Genomic DNA, 18,444 nt, shown 5'->3' with positions numbered 1-18,444 from the left:
CAATGCAAAAGAGACTGAGACTGAAATTGAAAAATAAGATGTGAGAGCTGAAATCAGGACAGAAGATCTGTTGGAGCCAATATTTAAACAATAAAATTTAAATGGGAGAGTCACATCTGGAATGGTAGAATAGGGATCTTTGCAAACTTATTCCTCTTCAAAAGCCAGAAGAACATCAACAAAACTTCTTAGAGCTTGAGAAATTAATCAAAGGCTTGCAACAATCTGAGGAGCATTTATTCAAGAAAAATAATTGAAACTTGATTAAAAAAAACTCTGTGGTATTTAACGTACCATATTCCCATATCCCTATTTCCAACTCTACAGTAGTATCACTGGTGAATTCTGCCATACTTATTAAAAAGAATTAACAGTAATATTTCTAAGGTCTTCCAATAAAGTAGAAGAGATGTGACTTCCCAACTCATTTTATGAGGTCAGTATAACACTAATACCAACACCAAAGATATCGCAAAAAAAAACTACGTATAAATATGTATTATGAATATAGAAACAAAATATTATTAACAAAGTATTATAAAACCAAAATTTTAGCAACATATGAAATTATTATAAATGATGAGAAAGTTAGATTTGTTCCAGGAATGCAAGTTTGGTTCAACAAACAATAATAAATCAATATATTATACTTAGAGAATAAAGGACACCCTTTCATTATAAAAGCAATCAACAAACTAGGAATAGAAGAAAAATTTCTCAACTTGATAAGGGCTATCTATGAAAAACATACAGCTAATATCATGCTTAATGCAAAATTACTGAAAGTTTTTCTCTACAGATCAAGAACAAGACAAGGAAGTTCACTGTCACCACTGTTATTCAATATTATACCGGAGGTTCTAGTTAGGTAATAAAAAATAATGTCATCCATATATAAAAGAAAATTAAAACTATGTATATTTGTAAATGACATGAGTTTGGATATAGAAAACCCTAAGATATACACTACACACTTACACACACAATTAGAAATAATAAACAACTTAAGCAGTTTTCCGGGATACACACTAGTCATGACTATCAAAAAAATGAAGTTAAGAAAACAACAGCATTGGGGGCTGGTGTTGTGGCACAATGGGTAAAACCACCACCTGGGATACCAGCATCCCATATGGAGTCAGTTTGAGTCTGGGCTGCTCCACTTTTTTTTTTAATTTATTTTTTAAGGAACACAAATTTCATAAGTACATTTATGTTTAGGAATATAGTTGCTCCACTTCTGATCCAGCTCTCTGCTAATATGCCTGGGAAAGCAGCAGAAAGAAGATGGCCCAAGTGCTTTGGTTGCTGTGGCCATCTGGGGTGTGAACTAGTTGATGAAGATCTCTCTCTCTCTTTCTCTCTTGTTCTCCAACTCTGCCTTTCAAATAAATAAATAATTTTTTTTTTTAAAAAAGGAAATGATTTCATTTAGAAGGTACCAAAAAGAAATATATTTAGGAACAAATTTGATAAAAAAGTATAAGACTTGTATAACAAAAACTATAAACCATCACTTAAATTATCTACATAAATGGAAATATACCATGTTTATGGATTGGAAACCTTAATATTAAGAAAGAAATTTACCCAAATTGATTTTTAGATTAATGCAATCTCTATCAAAACTTTAGTTCTGTTTTTGGGAAAATTGATAGTATGACTGTGAACTTCATATGAAAAAGCAAGAGATCCAGAATAGCCAAAAATATCTTGAAAAAGAACAAAGCAATCACATTGTCCCATTTCAAAACTTAATACCCAGATAAATAAAGATCTTATGATATTGGCACAAAAATAGATCAATTGAACCAAATTAAATGTCTAGAAATAAACCCTTATGTTTATAATTAATTATTTTTGACAAGGATGCCAACAGAACAATGTGATAAAAACAGTATTTTTTTTTTTTTTTTTGACAGGCAGAGTGGACAGTGAGAGAGAGAGACAGAGAGAAAGGTCTTCCTTTGCCGTTGGTTCACCCTCCAATGGCCGCCGCGGCCGGCGCGCTGCGGCCGGCGCACCGCGCTGATCCGATGGCAGGAGCCAGGAGCCAGGTGCTTTTCCTGGTCTCCCATGGGGTGCAGGGCCCAAGCACCTGGGCCATCCTCCACTGCACTCCCTGGCCACAGCAGAGGGCTGGCCTGGAAGAGGGGCAACCGGGACAGAATCCGGTGCCCCAACCGGGACTAGAACCCGGTGTGCCGGCGCCGCTAGGCGGAGGATTAGCCTAGTGAGCCGCGGCGCCGGCCTGATAAAAACAGTATTTTCAACAATAAAAGAACTTGATACTCATATATAAAATAATGAAGTTGGTCCCTTTCTTCAAATTATCTACAAAAATGAAATCACCCAAGGAACCTACAGGCCCAATGCAATTCTCATCAAAATTCTACTGGTGTTTTTTGCAGAAATAGAAAAATAAATCCTCCTTATTAAATTCATGTAGCATTTCAAGGGATCCTGAATAGCCAAAGCAATCTTTAAAAGAAAAGAAATGGGAGGTTTCAGACTTCCTGACTTCAAAACTTAGAGCAAAGCTATCTAATCAAGCAAATGTACAGCTGGCATAAAGACAGACCAATGGAAAAGAATAGAAATCTCATAAATAAACTCTCACAATTAAGGTCAAATAATTTTTGATAAAGATGCTAAAAATACTCAAAGGAGAAAGGTAAATTGTTTTAACAAATAATACTGGGAAAACTGGATATTCATATGTAGAATAAATAATGAGATTAGTCTCTCCTTATATCATCTACAAAAACTCACTCAAAAAAGGACCAAAGACTTAAATATAGGAGCTCAAGCAATAAAAATATGTCTGAGATCTTCCTGACTTTGGATTTGGCAATGGTTTTTTAGATACAACAACAAAACACAGGTGACAAAAAGAGAAGGGGGAGAAGAGAGAGATTAAACTTCTTCAAAATAATCAAATGTGTTTCTTAAGACATCATCAAGAAAATGGAAAGATAAAATGAAAAGGATGATCTATTTGCAAGTTATATATCTATCAGATATATGATAGGTATCCAATACATATAAAGAATACCTACAACTTTATAATAATACAAAGGAAATCCAAATTAAAAGAACAGAAATTTTCAAAAGATATACAAATGGACACAAAACACATGAAAATATCCTTGACATTAGTAGCTATTAAGAAAATGCAGATCGGCCGGCGCCGTGGCTCACTAGGCTAATCCTCCGCCTTGTGGCGCCAGCACACCAGGTTCTAGTCCCGGTCGGGGCGCCGGATTCTGTCCCTGTTGCCCCTCTTCCAGGCCAGCTCTCTGCTGTGGCCCGGGAGTGCAGTGGAGGATGGCCCAAGTGTTTGGGCCCTGCACCCCATGGGAGACCAGGAGAAGCACCTGGCTCCTGGATTCGGATCAGTGCGATATGCAGGCCATAGCGCACCGGCCGTGGCGGCCATTGGAGGGTGAACCAATGGCAAAAGGAAGATCTTTCTTTCTCTCTCTCTCTCACTGTCCACTCTGCCTGTCAAAAATTAAAAAAAAAATTTTTTTTAATTTAAAAAAAAGAAAATGCAGATCAAAAGCACAATGAGATACTACTTCACATTCCCAGGATATCTGTGATCCAAAAGATAGAAAATAGCAGATGTTGGCAAAGATATGGAGAAAATGAAGCATTCATCTATTGTTAGTAAGAATGTAAGATGACATTGACACTTTGAAAAATATTTTCGCAGTCCTTTAAAAACTGAAACATATGTATCAGTAGTTTGAGTTCTGTAGTCATATGCTCAAGAAAATTGGAAGCGTATATCCACAAAAACAACTGTACACAAATGTTCATAGCAGAATTATGCTAATAGCCAAAAATTGACAATTAATTGACAAATATATAAACAAAGTGTGGCACATCTATACAATGTGGTATTATTTGTTGATGTGAAAGAATGAAGTACTGGTACATGCTATGACATAGAAGAACCTTAAACAATTATACTAAGTTTGTGAAATAAGCCAGATACAAAAGGCCACATATTATCTCCTTACATTTATATGAAATGCCCAGTACAGGCAAAAACATAGAGATGAAACCAGAGTAGTGATTGTCAGAAAGCAAGGGAAGGAGTGTGAAGGGGAAGTGACTGCTAATGGGTATGTGATTCCCTTTTGGGGTGATTAAAATGTTCTGGAATTAGAGAGTAGTAATTATTACACAACTATGGGAAGATAATAAAAATCATTCAATTATATTTAAAATAAAATAAAATCTTAAAAAATGATAATGATTAGTGTGTACATCTGTAATGGAAATATTTCTATTCCCCTGTAATCTATGTATGCCCTTCTAATGTAATTGTCGCTGCTTTTCTGTTCCATTTCTTGCAGTCATTGTTCTTCCAGGGTTCACTCCCCCACAGACTGCCCTCTCATCTTACTTATGATCCTCAGAAAAATTCTTTCTCTGTAGTTCCTCAGCCAAGACTTCTGATTCAGACTTTGACAATCTTGTATCTTTCTCACCTTTCCCACCGAACTTCTGGCCTTAACCCCTGCTCCAACATCTGGCCAAACTCAAAGCTTTCATGAATTTGACAAACAACTCATCTGCCTCTTCTCCAGTCTTGTCAGAAGTCCCATGGTTTTTCAAGGTCTCCAGGCCCCTCTGTTCACTGAAGGGTCACTTTTCTGGCCATTTCTCTGCTAAGCCTTGACATCATAATTTCCTATTGCCTCCCACACTTTGACTCACCTCTCTAAATTCAATTTAAAAATGAAAGCTGCTTAGTAGGGAGGATAGCTAACAGTGGTTTTCATTTTTATGTAAATTTCACATTGACCTTCCACTCCCAGTTGCACATCAGTAGGCCTGTGGTTCTGAATATCAGCTGCAAAACAGAATCCCATGGACAGAGTATCAATTTTCTACTGCTGCTGGAACAAATTACTACAAACTTAGTGGCCTAAAACAACAGAAACCTATTCTCACTGCTTCCAAGATCAGAGATACAAAGTAGTTTCAGTAGGTTGACAACTAGGTGTTGGCTAAATTTCATTCTTTCTAAGGGATCTGGGGCAGAATCTGTTTACCTTTTTCTTGTCTGCTGGGTGCTATTATTCCATAGCTTGCTGCTACATTCCTTTAAACTTTACAATCAGCATCTCCAAATTGCTCTTCTCTATCACCTTCTCTTCTGTTTCCCTTTCTAAAGAATAGCTGTAGGGGCCAGTGTTGTGGTGCAGTGGGTTAAGTCACTGCTTGCAATGTCAGCATCCCATACTGTAGTGCCAATTCAAGTCCTGGCTATCTGTTTTCCAAACCGACTTCCTGTTCATGCCCCTGGGAAGGCAGTGGAAGATGGCTTAAGTACTTGAGCCCCTGCCATCTGTGTGGGAGACCAAGATGGAGATTCTGGATCCTGGCTTCAGACTGGCCTGGACTTGGTTTTTGTGGGCATTTAGAGAGTAAACCAGTGAATGTCTCTCTCTCTCTCTCATTTCTCTCCCAGTCACTTTTTTTAATACTTTTTCAATAAGAAATCTTAAAAAACAAACAAACCTGTAAGCTGATTAGAAGAGAGCACCAGGGTACTGTGGAAAACACTTTGCATAGGGAGTCAGGATTTATTTTATTTAACAAACACATGTAACAAAGCCATATGTTGCCAGCATAGTTCTAAATACTTTATAGATTTGGGGCCAGCACTGTGGCATAGTGGATTAGTCCCTTGCCTGCAATGGCAGCAACCCGTATGGCAGGGAAGAATACCATAAGTGCTTTGGCTCCTGAGCCCATGTGGGAGACCCAGGTATAGTTCTAGGCTCCTGGTTTCAGCCTGGCCCAGCCCCGGCTGTTGTGGCCATTTGAGGAGTGAACTAGCAGATGGAAGATGTCTCTCTCTCTCTCTCTCTCTCTCTCTCTCTCTCTCTCTCTCTCCCTTTCTCTCCTGTAACTCTGCCTCTCAAATAAAATACATCTTTTTAAAAATATTTTATTCATTTATTTGAGAGGCAGAGTTATGGACAGAGAGAGGGAAAGACACAGAGAGAGATCTTTCATCTACTGGTTCACTCCCCAATGGCTTTAATGGCTGGAGCTGGGCCAATCCAAAGCCAGGAGCTTCTTTAAGGTCTCCCACATGGGTAAAGGGGCTCAAGCACCTGGGCCATCTTCCACTGCTTTCCCAGGCCATAAGCAGAGAGCTGGATTGGAAGAGGAGCAGCCAGAACACAAATTGGTGCCCATATGGGATGCCAGAGCTGCAGGCAGAGGCTTAGCCTACTATGCCACAGCGCTGGTACCCAAAATAATAAATCTTTTTAAAAAAATACTTTACAGATTTAATCCCATGCAACTTCATAATGTTTGTACCATTATAATACCAAGTGAATAGTTGAGTGCTCTGAGGCACAGAACAGTTCAGTATTTTGCTCAAGGACACTGAGGTAATAAATGCTAGGATCTAGACTGCTAGCTCCAGAGTACTAGTGTTCAACGTTACCCTCTGCTCTCTTGTATCTCCTCAGCTCTGCTGTGTGACTTTTTGAAAACTATTCAACCTTTCTGGACTTACTTTTTTCATTTTTTAAAGATTTATTTATTTTAAAGGCAGAGTTACAGAGGAAGAGGAAGAGGCAGAGAGAGAGGTCTTCCATCTGTTGGTTCACTCCCCAGATGGCTGCAATGGCAGGAGCCGGGCTGATCCAGAACTAGGAGCCAGGAGCTTCTTCTGGGTCTCCCATGTGGGTGCAGGGGCCCAAGGACTTGGGCCATCTTCTACTGCTTTCCCAGGCCACAGCAGAGAGCTGGATCAGAAGTGGAGCAGCCGAGACTTAAACTGGCACCCATATGGGATGCTGTCTCCACAGGTGGAGGCTTAACCTGCCACAGTGCCGGCCTCGTAATTTCTTAAATCATTGTTTTTAATTGGATTTCACACCACACACAGGGGTCAACCCATTTTCTTCTGATTGATGGAAGCATCTTTTTTTTTTTGTCTGCCCATTATTTTTATTATAATTTGTATGCTAGGTTGCCATAACCAATTTAAGCTGGGAACCTGACAATGTGAGTGTCTTAGACAGTCTGGGCTCAAGTAAGTCTTTGAAATAGCCTCATCTTCTCACTTCACAAGTGTAAAAAACTGGCCAGCACTGCGGCTCACCAGGCGAAGCCTCTGCCTGCGGCGCCGGCACACCGGGTTCTAGTCCCGGTTGGGGCGCTGGATTCTAGTCCCGGTTGCTCCTCTTCCAGTCCAGCTCTCTGCTGTGGCCCAGGAAGGCAGTGGAGGATGGCCCAAGTGCTTGGGCCCTGCACCCGCATGGGAGACCAGGAGAAGCACCTGGCTCCTGGCTTTGGACCAGTGCAGGGCGCCAGCCATAGCGCCCATTTGTGGGGTGAACCAACGGAAGGAAGACCTTTCTCTCTGTCTCTCTCTCTCACTGTCTAACTTTGCCTGTCAAAAAAAAAAAAAAAAGTGTAGAAACTGAGGCAGAGAGGAACCACAGGGCCAGCTTTTCCTACAACATGATATGTTTTTTAGAGCAGAACTTCACAAACATATCTATCTATCTATCTATCTATCTATATCACCACCCCCCTGGGGATCTTGTTAAGCTGCAGATTTTTTCAGCTGGCCTGGAGTGAGGCTGTTCGAACTCTCAGGTGATGCTGAACCTGCTGGCCTACAGTTTGGGTGTAGCACACGAAATGTGGTGCTTCAGGCCCATTGTAGGCACCTTGAAGAGTTATGTCTGTCCCCAATATTATCTATACAGTGTCTATATGCTCATATCTGAAACAGCCCATATTATTTCATGAAATCCCCATAGACTTGTGACCAAAAGAGCAAATATAAAACAAAGATTTTGGAATCTGGAAGTTGGGAAAATGACTAATAACATGTGGTAGGAGTAGAACAGGGATTAGCAGATGAGCCAAAAACTTGGATGTGGTCAGCAAATTTGGAAAATGGAGCAACTTTGCAGAGCAGGACTACTTTGCTTATAGGTTATAAATATCCAGACTGGAGTAACTTGGGCATAAAAGGGACTGTGGCTTATATAAGTGAAAAGTCTGGGTTTGAGTTCAGAGTTTGAAGGAAAGCTGGATTCGAGTGGTCAGAAACATACCTCTCATCATCTCTGTGTTGAGCTTGTTCTCAGATCTACTCAGCCAGTTGTGATCAATGGTGGCAGAGAACTTGCTGCTTCTCCAAAATTTCCGGTAAATTCCATGGCTACTTTTTTCCATTGGTGAGACATCTACATTCCTATAACCTTAAGTCCTACCCAAATCACATGGGCTGGGAGTGGGTGGTGGTGGTGAAAAGGCAGGTTGAGATAAACAAGAAGGAACCCTATGCTGAGCAAGCAAATAATGGATGCCCGTCCAGAGAGGGAAGCCGTTTGAAAAACTGGAGACATCAAGGGTGTGGGTGGTAGCTTAGAGGCTCAGCAAAGGGCTGCAGCTTGAAGGGCTTGCTCATTAATACAGTAAACCTGGCTACAAATGCTTTTCTAGAGGTACTATTGTTGCTACAGCAGTGTTTCTTGGATTCTGATTTAGTAGGGCTGGGTAGGAGCCCAAGAAATCTACATTTCTGACAAACTCCCAGGTGATGCTGATGTTGCTGGTTCATGAGACACAGTCTGCTATGATATGATGCTGAAGCATCAGCCTCAATAATCCTCAGCTGCAGTGAATTGGGCGTCCTAACTGCTCTTCCCTGGAACTGGTGGAGAATTGGAAGCATCTGTGTGCCCTGACTGCGTGTGTATCCTTAGAAGGCTCTGTCTTGCCATCAGTCACTTCTCCCAGGGGTAACATGGAGATGGGAGCCAGTCTTTCTTTCAGAATCATGGATTTGCACATTTATCTATGCCAGGACTACATGGGCATAAGGCATTGGACCAAAGGATATTCTTGGAATACAGTTCTAGGGATTTAGATAGTTGGTCCAAATCAGCTTTTATTGAATAAAAGAGTCTGAGGCTACTCCACTTCCTGCAGCTCACTTCCTGCTCCTTGGTCATAGATTAAATTTGTTTGCCCAAGTCCAGACGACTGCAGTTTCATGAGGGATCCCGGTTGAGACTAGTGCACAGCAGAACAGCCAGGTGGACCTCTAGGTCACTAAGTCGCACTAGATGGTGGTTGTAGTGATCTATCACATCTGGGGAAGGCTTGCAATACTGCATTATTGTGGCAATAGGTTACTAACAGACTGTGTGAACTTGGGGCATTTTATTTATTTATTTATTTGAGAGGTAGAGTTACAGAGAGAGGGAGAGACAGAGAGAAAGGACTTCCGTTCTCTGGTTTACTCCCCAACTTCTGGAGCTGAGCCGATCCGAAGCCAAGAGGTAAGAGCTTCTTCCTGGCCTCCCCTGTAGGTATAGGGGCCCAAGCACCTGTACCATTTTCCACTGCTTTCCTTGGGGCACTTTTTAAAAATGCCTTTCTTTATCTTTTTCTTACAGTTTTTCTTTTATCAATTGTTAAAAGGATTTATTTATTATTTTACTTATTTGAATGACAGAGTTACAGAGAGAGGTAGAGACAGAGAGAAAGGTTTTCCATCTGCTGGTTCACTCCCCAGATGGCCGCAACAGCAGGAGCTGTGCTGATCCAAAGCCAGGAGCCAGGAGCTTCATCCGGGTCTCCCACGTGGGTGTAGGGGCCCAAGGACTTGGGCCATCTTCTACTGCTTTCCCAGGCCATAGCAGAGTTGGATTGGAAGAGGAGCAGCCGGGACTAGAACTGGTGCCCATATGGGATACCGGTGCTTCAGGCCAGGGCTTTAACCTGCTGCACCATAGCACCGGCCCCTCCTTGGGGCATTTTTTTAACCTTACTAAAATTTTGGGAATAAAGTCACATAGGGTTATCGAGAAGATTTAATAGAATAAGGAAGGTGAAATTTGACCCAGTTTTCCAACAAATGGCAGGCTTAGAACTGCGGCTTACCCTTCCACAGGTGGTTTTCATGGAGAAGGAAACTCTCGGTAGAAGAAGTTATGGCATGAGAAAGAGGAAACACGGGACTTGGTGCTGCTCCCTGCCTGGTTTCAGGTCCTTTTCCAGTTCCTGTAAAGTATTTCATAGCATTCTCTTTCCTATGAATTTGTGTGTTAAGGTCTTCTACTCCCATTTCATAGGCAAGAAAACCATGCAGAAAAGTGAGGTGATTTTATCTAAATCAGATTAGTAGTAGAAGCCCTAGGATTAAAAAAAAAAACAAAACCAAAAATCCAAATTTAGGTTTTTTAGTCTAATTTCCTTGCTCTTTCTACGATTAAACCTCAATTCAAACCTTAACCACATTACAGATTTTACTAAAATATTTTTATTGAAGACTCCTACTAAATAGTATGAAGATATTTCAACCAAACCTTTCATATACTATTTTTGCTTTTTCCATTTGACTTAAATATATATATTCTTCCTAAAATCAGTTTTTCTAGTTCTCTCTCCATCTCTAAATCTTTCTTTCAATCTTTTTGCCTTTTTTTTTTCTGTTTCCCCGTCTGTGTTTCTCTCTCTCTCTAGCATAGGCTGCCTTCAGATCCCTGTAGTTAAAATTCAAAAGAGAGACAAGTGACTCAGCAAGTTGGTTGTTGATCTCTATGGTTTATTTGTTCTTAAAGAAAAAAATTTCTTTGCAGTATATCTAGAAAGATAGGAATGAAATCCTTAAGGCTCTTTAGAAAAAGCATGTTAGGAATATCTAAGGAGTATTTTATTTTTAGTGTCTAGGAAATAATTTTTTTCCTTTTCAAATTTAATTTTTAACTTTAAGATTTAACATTTTTTAAACACTTTTGCCATATTCACTTCATATTTTTAAGCAGTAAGGCAGGAAAAAGTTTCAAGCTCACAGCAAAGTTTAAATAAACTTTCACATGTCATTTATGACTACATGGATGATGGATGAGCCATTCTACTTCCTAGGTTTGCTGTCTTTAAGAAATCAGACTTAGAAATACCCTTGTCAAATTCACTCCCTCACTTCTATCTAATTTTTGACCCATTTACACATATAACTTTTCTACTTGTAAGAAACAAAAGACAGATCCCATTGTCCCCATCTGTGACCTAGATTTGGGTAATGTGTTGACCAGAGTATGCTAAATTATATTACAATAACAAATATCTCATGTTCACGGTGACACAACAGAGCAAATGTTTGTTCTACTCCATAACTATCCAATGCAGATTAACACAGCTTTTCTCCATCATACTCACTAATGGAATTCTGATGAAGACTTCAGCTGGAATTCTATGATGGCCAATATAGGGAAAATAGAGGAGTTAGACAAACACAAGTCCTGAGTGCTTCCACTGAAAGCAACATACATCATTCTTTCTTTTTTAATTTTAGGTGATGGGAAGTAGAGTCTTCTACTAGAGCCAGCCAGGGGTTTTATAAGCAGCTCTAGTAACTTGCACAGGTCAACTCCCTGAAGTCAGATAGTCTTTGTCTCTCCTGGATCAATGATGAAACTGACCAAGATCCAATTCAATTTCCTCTCTGGTGGACTTCTTTCCTCAGAAAGAAATGATACCATAGTTTATTAACACTCAGATCTTAGAAGGTGTGCTTACACAAGGAATCTCCGTGCTTTGCATATGGTATCATAGAATTTTTTTCTTTAAAATGATACATACCTGGGGAAAATAGGCAACCTTCTTTATTCTTTCTTGCTTCTGTCATTGCCTTAAGTGCTTAAATTCTTGTCAAGGGTTATTTGCTTTAGCTCTTAAAACCTTTAACCTATAATGATCACTGAGCTCTGAGAAGTTAAACTCTTGTTCATATTAGAAATATAAAATTTAGCTTTCCAAGATAAACTGACCCTTCAAATATACAAAATTCATATTAAGAAACTGTATGCATATGTCAGAATTTCAGCAAAATACAGGCCCTGCTTTCATTTCCTTAAAGTGTATCCTATTTTCTACCAAGTAAGGTAGAGATAACTTGACCTGGAAGGCTGGACACACTAACTTCATGGAAACAATTTCTAGAACAGCCTTATCCAGTATAACTTTCTGTGATGATAGAAAATATTCTATGGCTGCATTGTCCAAGAAGATAGCCACTAACCTCATGTGGCCATTCAGCACTGGACTTATGATTAGTGTGACTAAGGAATTTCACTTTAAATTTTGTTTAATTTTGACTAGATTAAATTTAAATCTAAATAGCCACATATGTCTAGTGGCTACTGTATTGAAAAGCACAATTCTAAGAGTTGGCTTTCAGTAAATATTTCCTATTGTTAATTTTTTTTTAACAAAAATTAAAATATATCCCCAAGCCAGGTGCCTGGCCTGGTGGTTAAGACACGACTTAAGATACCTGCAGCCCACATTGGAATGCCTGGATGTGGTCCTGGCTCTAGCTCCTGATGCAAGCTTCCTGCAATGTAGACCCTAAGAGGTAGCAGGTGTTGGTTTAACTAATTGGGCTCCTGCCATCCATATGGGAGATCTGAACTGGGTCCTGACTTTGGCCTGGTCCAGCCCCAATCATTACAGGCACTTGGAGAGTGAACCAGTGGAAGGAAGCTCTTTTTGTCTGCATGCATGTCTGTCTCTCTGCTTCTTAAGATACATTTTTAAAAAAATAAACTGCATCATTAGCTTGAAATAAGCAAAACTCACATGTGCATCCCTCGTCTGCTTGCTAGAACCTGAGACAGCTGTGGAGATGTTTCCTAATTCTGGGGTAGGAATATCTTGGTATTACAACCACTGCAGAATCACTTCTTTCGGAGTGGATTCTGGATTAGGCTATATTGGGTGGTGGTGCTGGGGTGGGATGGAGGACAAAAACAGTGCTGGCGCAGAATTATTTTGTCAGTTTGGTGATCCTGATGCCCCTCCCAGTAATCCCATTGACTCAGGAACATGACCTGAGGGGGATCAAAGAGAGACCTTACCATTTTGTGCTACAAAAGATCTGATATTGACAAATATACAAATGTCCTGTAGTTATTCCCACTATCCTCATTCCCCATCACTGCTGGGGATCAAGGTTGCCAGTTTTCTACCTCCCCCACCTCTTTGCATGCAGGAAACCCTCCTCATCATTCTGTAAGGTGACAATTGTGCTTCCTCAGATTTTTCCAAAATATTAAACACAGTTTCTCCCTCCCCTCCTTAATTATACATACACAATTCAAAGGCTCTCCTTAGAAGTCAACTCTCACCCAACCTAGGTATTTGGGAGTAGACACTGGACATACTAGGACACAAAGCACTTGAAAAATGTTCCTTTATTTTACAATTTGTCCAGGATCTCCAATCCTTTTTCTTCCTCTTTATTTAAAATTTATTTATTTATTTATTTGAAAGTCAGAGTTACACAGAGAGAGGAGAGGCAGAGAGAGAGAGAGAGAGGGAGAGAGGTCTTCCATCCAATGGTTCAGTCCCTAGCTGGCTGCAATGACTGGAACTGTGCAGATCCAAAGCCAGGAGCCAGGAGCTTCTTCCAGGTCTCCCATGCAGGTGCAGGAGCCCATCTCCCACTGCTTTCCCAGACTATAGCAGAAAGCTGGATTGGAAGTGGAGCAGCCAGGTCACGAACTGGTGCCCATATGGGATGCTGGCACTTCAGGCCAGGGCGTTAACCTGCTGAGCCACAGCACTGACCCCTCCAATCCTTCTTAAATGTAATATGTGCCAGCTACCATGCTAAACCCTGCTGGGATAGAAATAACTGGCACAGGTCTCCTCTTTCAGGTAGCACCTAGCCAACAGTGGGAGATAGTCATAAATAGTCAATGCTTGATAAAACAGTAGTAGTAGTGGTAAAAGATGCTTGGAAACACAGGAAAGGGAGTGACACAATGGGAATATTCAGCATGAAACTCACATCCTCCACATTACTTTGAATTCAAAAGGAAATGTTTCCAAAAATGTTAGTGGCAAAGATTGGCTCAACCCTCACTGATCCTGTTGTCTTTTTATGGTCTCATAAGCCACATTACCCAGCCTTGCTTTTATTTAGGCAGAGGCCATATAATGAGATATTGGGCAACATATCTGGTCCAATTTACCTGCCTCCCATACTCCTGTTTTTTTCTTCACATTTCTTTTTTTCTCTTACAGGAGCTATGCAGGTCAGGTGGAGAGGATGTTAACATTGCAAGATGAATGCGGCTGGATCCTTGAAACACAGCTTGGAGAAAAGACCCCAAGAACACTTCATGAATCCAACTGGATGGTTATGTGAGAAATAAACTTTTATTATGTTAAGCTGCTATAATTTGAAGGCTGTTACAGCTGTTGGCATCAATTATCCTTACTAATGTATTGCTCCACTGGCTTCAATTTGAACATCAGATGTAATCATAGAATTTTATAAGTTAGAAAGCTCTCAGTCTATTTAATTCTTCCATTTTACAGAAGAAGAAATGAAATATTTGCCTAATGTCACACAGCCAGTTTTTGGAGCTCTTAGTTAAAGGCCAGCTCTATAAGACGAACTTTGCTTCTGTTAATCTATATATAGTTTCTGGTGACTGTCATGGGACTGCCAGCAAAACAGAAACATGTAGATTGAATTTTTAGAAAATGAAATTTGTTTTTATGGGGAAAGGAGCACTGGAGTGTAGACAAAATTGATTTATTTTGATATTAGCCTGTTTAGGTTGTCGGTAAAGTACAAAATTTGTAACATGGCTGTATTTCTTTATCAGGACAATTTTAGATTTATTATCAGGTTAGTACATTATTATATTGTTTGGTCTTTTTATATGCTATAACTCCATTGTCAGGAGGTAAGATGTTAAAATTCTTTGGATACAACATACGTATTCATTATTTACTGAGAAGAGTATAGTGCAACTTTGCTGAGATTCAATGTCATCAGATTGAATGATAACTATCTTAACCCATTGATCTAACCCATAGCATCCATACTTTCTAGGGTACAGTGGAAGAAAAAGAACAGAGGGTAATTGAATTGCTGTGGCAGATGCTGTTGCTTGTGTGATCAATAGCCATTCTTCCCTCCTTTATAGATATCAGAACCTTGATACATTTCGGTGGCAATGAGCCTAGCCCAGGTCATGATAAATAGTGATGAATGCAGACCAGACATGGCTGTCTTGTCTCCTTTGCAAATGATTTCTCTTGTAATGGGAGTGGGTCCGAATTCTGGCCAGGAAAATATAACCCAAAATCATTGGAGGCTTCTGGGAAACATTTTCCTCTCTGTGAAGTGGGAGGATGTGAGGAGATGGTATAATTGTCTCCTTCATCTTGCATCTGCATTCAGTTGTTTGGGGATGTGACTCCAGAGCGGTGGCATCAGTTCAAAGGTGGGAAACAGCTTATTTGAGTTGGGACACTTTATTTGTCACAGCTTTTGCAACAATCCCTCTTTAAAATTGCAGTTTCTGGGCCGGCGCCGCGGCTCACTAGGCTAATCCTCCGCCTAGCGGCGCCGGCACACCGGGTTCTAGTCCCGGTCGGGGCGCCGGATTCTGTCCCGGTTGCCCCTCTTCCAGGCCAGCCCTCTGCTGTGGCCAGGGAGTGCAGTGGAGGATGGCCCAGGTGCTTGGGCCCTGCACCCCATGGGAGACCAGGAAAAGCACCTGGCTCCTGGCTCCTGCCATCGGATCAGCGCGGTGCGCGGGCCGCAGCGCGCCGGCCGCGGCGGCCATTGGAGGGTGAACCAACGGCAAAGGAAGACCTTTCTCTCTGTCTCTCTCTCTCACTGTCCACTCTGCCTGTCAAAAAAAAAAAAAAAAAATTGCAGTTTCTGGTTTTCAAGTCACTAGAAGTGAGGGATTGAAGAACTAAGCCCCACCCCCACTCCCCTAAGAGACACAGCGTTCTGTTCCCCATCCCTTCTCAAACTAATTGGCCCGGTCAAGGTGTGCTTCAAAAAGTTTGTGTGAAATGGAATTAAAAGATAACTTTATTTTAGTGCAAAAAAATTGAAATCTATGCATACAAGGGGTCCTCAAAAAGTTCACAGAAAATGTGATTTTTCAGACAACTACATGGATTTCAATTTGTTTTTATACCCAAATTAATTCGTGTTTTAATTCCATTTTCCATGAACTTTTGGAAGTATTCTCATGCTGCCATAACTTCTATCTGCTTTGATCATGAAAGATACCAATAATAACTGCACACAAATTTCTTATTTGTAAAACTGTGGTGATAAAAACCTACTTGATAGAATTATTGGAAGAACTGGCCGGCGCCGCGGCTCAGGCTAATCCTCCGCCTAGCGGCGCCGGCACACCGGGTTCTAGTCCTGGTTGGGGTGCCGGATTCTGTCCCGGTTGCCCCTCTTCCAGGCCAGCTCTTTGCTGTGGCCAGGGAGTGCAGTGGAGGATGGCCCAGGTGCTTGGGCCCTGCACCCCATGGGAGACCAGGAAAAGCACCTGGCTCCTGGCTCCTGCCATCGGATCAGCGCGGTGCTCCGGCTGCAGCGCGCCGGCCGCGGCGGCCATTGGAGGGTGAACCAACGGCAAAGGAAGACCTTTCTCTCTGTCTCTCTCTCTCACTGTCCACTCTGACTGTCAAAAAAAAAAAAAAAGAATTATTGGAAGAACTGTATTGCATTCACTTGTTTAAATAATATTCCCTAAGTGCCTACTATGTGTGGGGAGCAAACCGGACTAGACTGAGTTACTGGAATTAAGACTTATTCTATGCATCTGCTCTCCCACAATATGGCGCTGGGAGAGAAGTAAACAGCTTCCGCACAGCTGCCTCCAGTTCAGCTAATAAACTGTAGGACTTGCTCCTGATTGGAGGAGAGCAGCGTACTCGGCATGTGGGCAGCCGAGTTGGGATTGGCGGAGGAGGACTATAAAGGAGGAGAGAGACGACATGCACCGGGAACATCTATGGGGAACATCTAAGGGGAACATCTAGCTGAAGGAACACCTGTGCAGCCCCCCGAGAAAGCCAGCCGGCGGTGTGCCGCTCCCCTGCGGAAGTGGGGAATGTGGCCAGGGGAACCGCCCTTCCACGGAGGTGGAAGGGATAGTAGCCAACCCGGGAAGAACCAGCAGCAAACCCAGGGAGGGCCGAGCAGACGAAAGAACAGCGCAGGGTCCTGTGTCGTTCCTCCACGAAGAGGGGGAGCGACATAATGGTGCCGTGACTCGGATAGGAAACTTAGGAGGGAAGAAATGACTCGGATTAGGAAACCTAGGTCGGATAGCAAACTTAGGAGGGAAGAAACGGGAAGAACTGGGAAAATATCGGAGAGAGAGACTAGCAAACAGCCTAGGGAAAAGCCGGACGAAAAAGGTGCCGGAAGAAGCTATTGAAAGCCTAGGCATAGACTCAGATACGGACTACGGGGGGAAGCTGGGAGAAATCTCTAAGGTCGAAAGCGAAAGTGAAAGCTAGAACAAACAGACTCGGACGCGGACTGTGGGGAGAGGCCAGGAGAAATGAGGGAGGAATATTGTTGGAAGAAAACTTAGGGAAACATACCGGGTAGAGAAAAATGTTAGGGAAATTGAAGCCGCGGGGGGCAGGCCAAGGCGGACACGAAAGCCACTTTGGGGTTCTCAAGTTAGCCCGGGAATAGGGGGCGAAAAGTTGAAACCAGAAGCTGAAACGTAAGCCAGATTGGGGTCCGTCTGATTAGCCCGGGGAGCAAAGGACGGGAAGCCAGATCGTGGGGCGGAAACGTGAGCTGGGTTGAATTCGCCAGGCTAGCCCAGGGAACTTAGATTGAATGCTAGTGGCGGACAAGTAAGCTACGCTGTGTGACTCGCGGAGGCTGCCGCGCGCAGACAGAGTGTGCGGGGCTCAAGTACATAGGGAACGCGGGGCTGGCGCGAGGCCGTGGTGCAGACGCGAAGGGCGTGGAGACCGCGGAGCGCGCGAAGCCAAGCCGCGCAAAGCCGAGCTGCGCAGATGAGAGAGGCGCGGGCTGAAGCGGCTCAGCCGGGAAGCCGCCGAGAAGTAGCCGCGGGGTGGGCAGCGGGAAGCTGCGGGGATAAGAGAAACAGAAGTTTAGAAGTAAGATGAGAGAAATAGGAATGCTGGAAGATGGAAGTAAAATGGGAGAAGTAGGAATGCCCGGAGATAGAGAAATAGAGAAATAGAAAGGCCTCCCCTCAACATGGCAATTAGAAGGCTTGGATTCGGTCTGCCTGATTAAGGCGGTAAGCGCCAGCAAGCGGCTCGACCAGAGTGTGAGCCGCAGGTCACCGAACACAGGCACGCATCAGCGCCTAAAAACCTCCTCACAACATGGCGAAGAGAGGACCCGGATTCGGTTTGCCTGATTGATAGGACTTGTAAGAGCCTGTGGCAACTCTAGCAAGTAGAGCAGAGTGTGTGCCGCGGGACACCGAAGACAGGCACGTATCAACGCCAAAAAATAAAAAGAAAGGGGGATCTGTGGGGAGCAGCCCGGACTGGACTGAGTTACTGGAATTAGGACTTATTCTATGCATCTGCTCTCCAACAATA

The 18,444-nt window shown here is 42.3% G+C and overlaps 1 long non-coding RNA gene across 3 annotated transcripts in view; it reads left to right on the top strand.

The window, feature by feature from the left end:
• LOC103348253 (uncharacterized) overlaps positions 1 to 18,444 on the top strand; it is a 204,097-nt gene that overhangs the window by 10,713 nt on the left and 174,940 nt on the right. For 2 of the 3 annotated variants that reach the window (XR_011379992.1, XR_011379991.1), the window contains exon 2: positions 14,098 to 14,217. This is a non-coding gene — a long non-coding RNA (uncharacterized lncRNA). Of the gene's footprint in view, positions 1 to 9,937; positions 10,054 to 14,097; positions 14,218 to 18,444 lie in introns of those variants that run through there. The other variant, XR_011379993.1, reaches the window with a different exon arrangement.

This window comes from Oryctolagus cuniculus, chromosome 11 (assembly GCF_964237555.1).
Source record: "Oryctolagus cuniculus chromosome 11, mOryCun1.1, whole genome shotgun sequence".
NCBI classification, from domain to species: domain Eukaryota; kingdom Metazoa; phylum Chordata; class Mammalia; order Lagomorpha; family Leporidae; genus Oryctolagus; species Oryctolagus cuniculus.
This window is presented reverse-complemented; position numbering and strand designations above follow the sequence as displayed.